Genomic DNA, 5,085 nt, shown 5'->3' on the forward strand with positions numbered 1-5,085 from the left:
GCTCATTAGAAGAGGGAAATTAACCAGCATCATTATTACAGTTCTCCTCTATCAGTTAACAGACTCTCTCTCTACAAAGGAAGAAGGGATGAAAGAGAGAGGGGAGAGAAGCGAGAGGAGTGAGAAACATTTAAGTCTGTTCTCTATTAAAGCTACTTTACACATTTAGTTTGGAAACCGAACTATATGGTATGTGACAGAACACAGTGTGTGTGTGTGTGTGTGTGACTGTGAGTGCCAGCCGAAAACCCTCTCCGATCCTCCCTCCCCCTCACTCTGCGTTGCTCTCCCGCTCACGTTCTCTCTCTCTCTCTCTTTCTCCCTCACTCCTTCCAAGTTGTCTTGCGTCTGCAAGTGAAGAAATCTATGAATGATGGAGTTGAAGCAATAGGTCAGAGACAGAGAGGGAGAGGAGGAAGGATGGGGGGAAGGGAGGGGGGAAGCAGGCAACCCACGCAAAAAGGAACTTTTACTGTGCAAACACTCTTTCCATCTGCCCGGCTGTCTCCTCCCTCTCGCTCTCTCCAGCTCGGGCCAGTGTTAATGGCGCTGGGGAAGCCATGCCAGTCTCAGAGCTCCCTCTCCTCTCACCGCCATTCTCAGTCGCCCTAAACATTCTTTCCTCCCCTGTCATTGTGTGTGTCCTGTCTGCACCTCTCCTCTCCATCTCTTCCATCTATCTTAACCTTCTCTGTCCATCTATGCTTTCTCTGCCATCTCTTCTCTTTCTCTCTTACCTTCATCTCACCACTCTCTCTCTCTCTCTCTCTCTCTCTCTCTCTCTCTCTCTCTCTCTCTCTCCTCTCTCTCCCTCTCTCCCTCCCCTCTCTCTCCTCCCCTCTCTCTCTCTCTCCCTCTCTCTCTCTCTCTCTCTCTCTCTCTCTCTCTCTCTCTCTCTCTCTCTCTCTCTCTCTCTCTCTCTCTCTCTCTCTCTCTCTCTCTCTCTCCCCCTCCTGCAGGTGTGCCTTTAATTACATTAGAAGTGTAACATGCAGTAGCCATACTTTTACGGAAGGCTTAATGATCTGTAAAGACAAGAAGCCCTAAACAACAAAAAACGACACATACAAAAACAAAACACAACACACCTTTCTCAGCAGCCCAGTAACAGTTAAACATTTACATCAGCTGGCCTGGCTGGCTGCTACACTAACTCCCCAGAGTGACCCCACACTGCAACTCTAGGAGGTCCACTTCCAAAAAGATAAAGACAGAGAGAAAATAAAAAGAGAGAAAAAGAGAGAGTGAGTGAGGGATCCTATTTTAGCACATTCTTATGCATGTAGCAATGTCGCCCAGGAGACTTTACTTGAGCATTCTCTCTCTTTGTCAGTCTTTTCCCTCACCGTCTCTGTCTGTGAGTGTGTGTGTGTGATGTATTGTAACAGAGCTGACCACCTCTGCTCTCTGTGCCATGCTCCCTGCGTCAGCCACACACTGAGTCTATTATGTTATTCTACGGAAGCTGAGAGCTGCTGACAAACACCCCAGGGGGAGAAGGGGGGAGAGAGGGAGGGGAGGGGGGGGAGAGAAGGAGGGAAAGAGAGAGGGAGGAGGGGGGGGAGAGAAGGAGGAAAGAGAGAGGGAGGAGGAGGGGGCGAGATGGACAAAGAAGCAGGAATTCTGTGACGTCGCAGTCTGTCTTTCTGTCCCCCCCCCCCCCCCCCCCCCCCCCACCACACATACACACACCATACACACAGGGGTGTGTGTGTAAGGATGCCCTTTTGTGGACACACACTCACACATGCTTACGTCTGTTACAGAGTCATTATAGCTCACACCACCTCAGTAATCTACCATTTAAACCATTTATAACCCCTCCTCCCTCCTCCACCTCTCCTCCCTCCCTCCTCCTCCTCCTCTCCTCCCATACATCTGACAGGCCTGGTTGGGTGTCTGTCCACACTGACGCACATCAGCCCTTCCATCACGGCCATTACAATAGAACCCACTAAACCCCAAGCATCATAAATCACACACAGATAACAACAGCAGATAACAAGGAATTATTAGAGTTTTTTATGACTGTCTATGTTTACCTGTTCATTTTTGTATTTCCTGTCTGTGTGTGAATTATCTGCAGAATCTGTGAATTATCTTCATGTTTCATCATACCTAATTGTAAATCTTTGTTTGTAGAGATTATATTAACACTCTACGTATGAGTTGCATTTATATGCTACTTACATAATACTGTGTAAAGAAAATGTCAATGTTTACATACACTGACCTGTCCAATCCCTTCCTACTTCCTTAATATCTATGATGTAATAGGGTAGCGTGCATTCCACCTGCATTCCCCTGATTAATAATTATCAGACTTAGTAATAACGAGTATTGGGTATCTTTCCGTTTAAAGATATCTTCCAGAAAAACATATTTCATTGTAAGTGTTTGACTCTCATGCCCCATTTCTCTCAACTCTCACTGTCTCACCTGTACAGTACAACAACTGAAACTCACTAGGTTTTGTATGAAGCCACTTAACCACCTTTATCATGATCAGTTTAGTGAGTCATGACAGTCATCTTAACTCTTCTATTCTAGTAGAGAATGTTTACATGCACTTTGACCCCCACTAATGCACCCCCAATCACACACAACTTCTGCCGGAAGAGCAACAAACGCTTCACTGGCCTCCTTTTAACAATATCAGGCAGTGAGTCAGGGGCTGGAAATGAAAGTTATTCTTCAACATTCTATTTTTGTGTCAGTTTACATACACTGCGATTACACACCCGCCCACTCTCTCTGTCTGTCTCCACCTCTCTGTCTGTCCTCTCGTTGTCTTCTTCGCTTTCTGTTTTTCTTTCCCTCTCCCTTTCTTTCTCCAGACCTCTATCTCCATCCCTCACCTCCATCTCTTCCTGTCTCTCCCCCTCTTCCAATCTCTCTCTCACTCCCTCTTTCTCCATCTCTCTCTCCCCAACTCTCTCTCTCCACTACTCCCTCTCTATGGGTCTATGAGAAGGTCAGTGTTGGTGTTAGTGGGGCCAGGTCGAGCTGGCCTGGCCTAGCCCTGGCTGTGTCAGTGTCTGTCTTGTATTAGTGACGCCCCTGCATCTGGCTGGACCCCTTGCAGTGCCAGGAAGAATGGCTGGAATGTCAGGAATGCTCCCCAGTCATAGATAAGATGGAAATTCCCCAGGAATAGAGTGAAAGAACACAAGGGACAACATAAAGAAAATAGACAGACTGACAATCGCCAGGGGGAAGAGAAAGGGATGACAGAGAGAAAGGGGATGATTAATAAGAGAGGGAAGGGACAGGACAGGATGACCAGCTAGAAAGAAAGATGCAACGCAATGATGGCGGACAGACTGACAATCGCCAGGGGGAAGAGAATTGGATGAGGTCATTTCCATGTAAAATGACCCATGAGCACAACCATGTGAAGTTCATAGGAGTATGTCAAATAGGATGTCAAATGAAAGCTAAGAGTCTATATTGTTTTAGAAATTAAGGCATATACAGTGCGTTCGGAAAGTATTCAGATCCCTTGACTTTTTCCACATTTTGTTACGTTACAACCTTATTCTAAAATTGATTAAATAAAATGTTTTCCTCAATCAACACACAATACCCAATAATGACAAAGCGGAAACAGGTTTTTATGAATTTTTGCAAATGTATTAAAAATTAAAAACAGAAATACCTTATTTACATAAGTATTCAGACCCTTTGCTATGAGACTCGAAATTGCGCTCAGGTACATCCTGTTTCCATTGATCATCCTTGAGATGTTTCTACAATTTGATTGGAGTCCACCTGTGGTAAATTCAGTTGATTGGACATGATTTGGAAAGACACACACCTGTCTATATAAGGTCCCACAGTTGACAGTGCATGTCAGAGCAAAAACCAAGCCATGAGGTCGAAGGAATTGTCCGTAGAGCTCCAAGACAGGATTGTGTCGAGGCACAGATCTGGGAAAGGGTACCAAAACATTTCTGCAGCATTGAGGTCCCCAAGAACACAGTGGCCTCCATCAATCTTAAATGGAAGAAGTTTGGAACCACCAAGATTCTTCCTAGTGATGGTCACTCCGACAGAGCTCCAGAGTTCCTCTGTGGAGATGGGATAACTTTCCAGAAGGATAACCATCTCTGCAGCACTCCACCAATCAGGCCTTAATGGTAAAGTGACCAGACGGAAGCCACTCCTCAGTAAAAGGCACATGACTGCCTGCTTGAAATTTGCCAAAAGGCACTTAAATGACTCTCAGACCTTGAGAAACAAGATTCTCTGGTCTGATGAAACCAAGATTGAACTCTTTGGCCTGAATGCCAAGTGTCACGTTTGGAGGAAACCTGGCACCATCCCTACAGTGAAGCATGGTAGTGGCAGCATCATGCTGTGGGGATGTTTTTCAGCAGCAGGGACTAGGAGACTAGTCAGGATCGAGGGAAAGATGAACGGAGCAAAGTACAGAGAGATCCTTGATGAAAACCTGCTCCAGAGCACTCAGGACCTCAGACTGGGGCAAAGGTTCACCTTCCAACAGGACAACGACCCTAAGCACACATCCAAGACAACGCAGGAGTGGCTTCGGGACAAGTCTCTGAATGTCCTTGAGTGGCCCAGCCAGAGCCCGGACTTGAACCAGATGGAACATCTCTGGAGAGACATGAAAATAGCTGTGCAGCGACGCTCCCCATCCAACCTGACAGAGCTTGAGAGGATCTGCAAAGAAGAATGGGAGAAACTTCCCAAATACAGGTGTGCCAAGCTTGTAGCGTCATACCCAAGAAAACTTGAGGCTGTAATCGCTGCCAAAGGTGCTTCAACAAAGTACTGAGTAAAGGGTCTGAATACTTAGGTAAATGTGACATTTCAGTTTTAATTTTTTATAGATTTGCTCAATTTCTAAAAACCTGTTTTTGCTTTGTCATTATGGGGTATTGTGTGTAGATTGATGAGGGGAAAAAACAATGTAATACATTCCGAATGCACTGTATACATTTTTCAACCATTGTCCATTCAAACATTTTGGAATAAGCAAAGGCTTTGATTTCTGGTCACACAGATGGAAAAGGGGTCTTAGAAAACATCTCCCAGAAAAAGACTTTAAAGGTATTAGAA

The sequence above is a fragment of the Coregonus lavaretus genome, assembly GCF_964263955.1.
Source record: "Coregonus lavaretus genome assembly, chromosome: 13".
In the NCBI taxonomy this organism is placed as follows: domain Eukaryota; kingdom Metazoa; phylum Chordata; class Actinopteri; order Salmoniformes; family Salmonidae; genus Coregonus; species Coregonus lavaretus.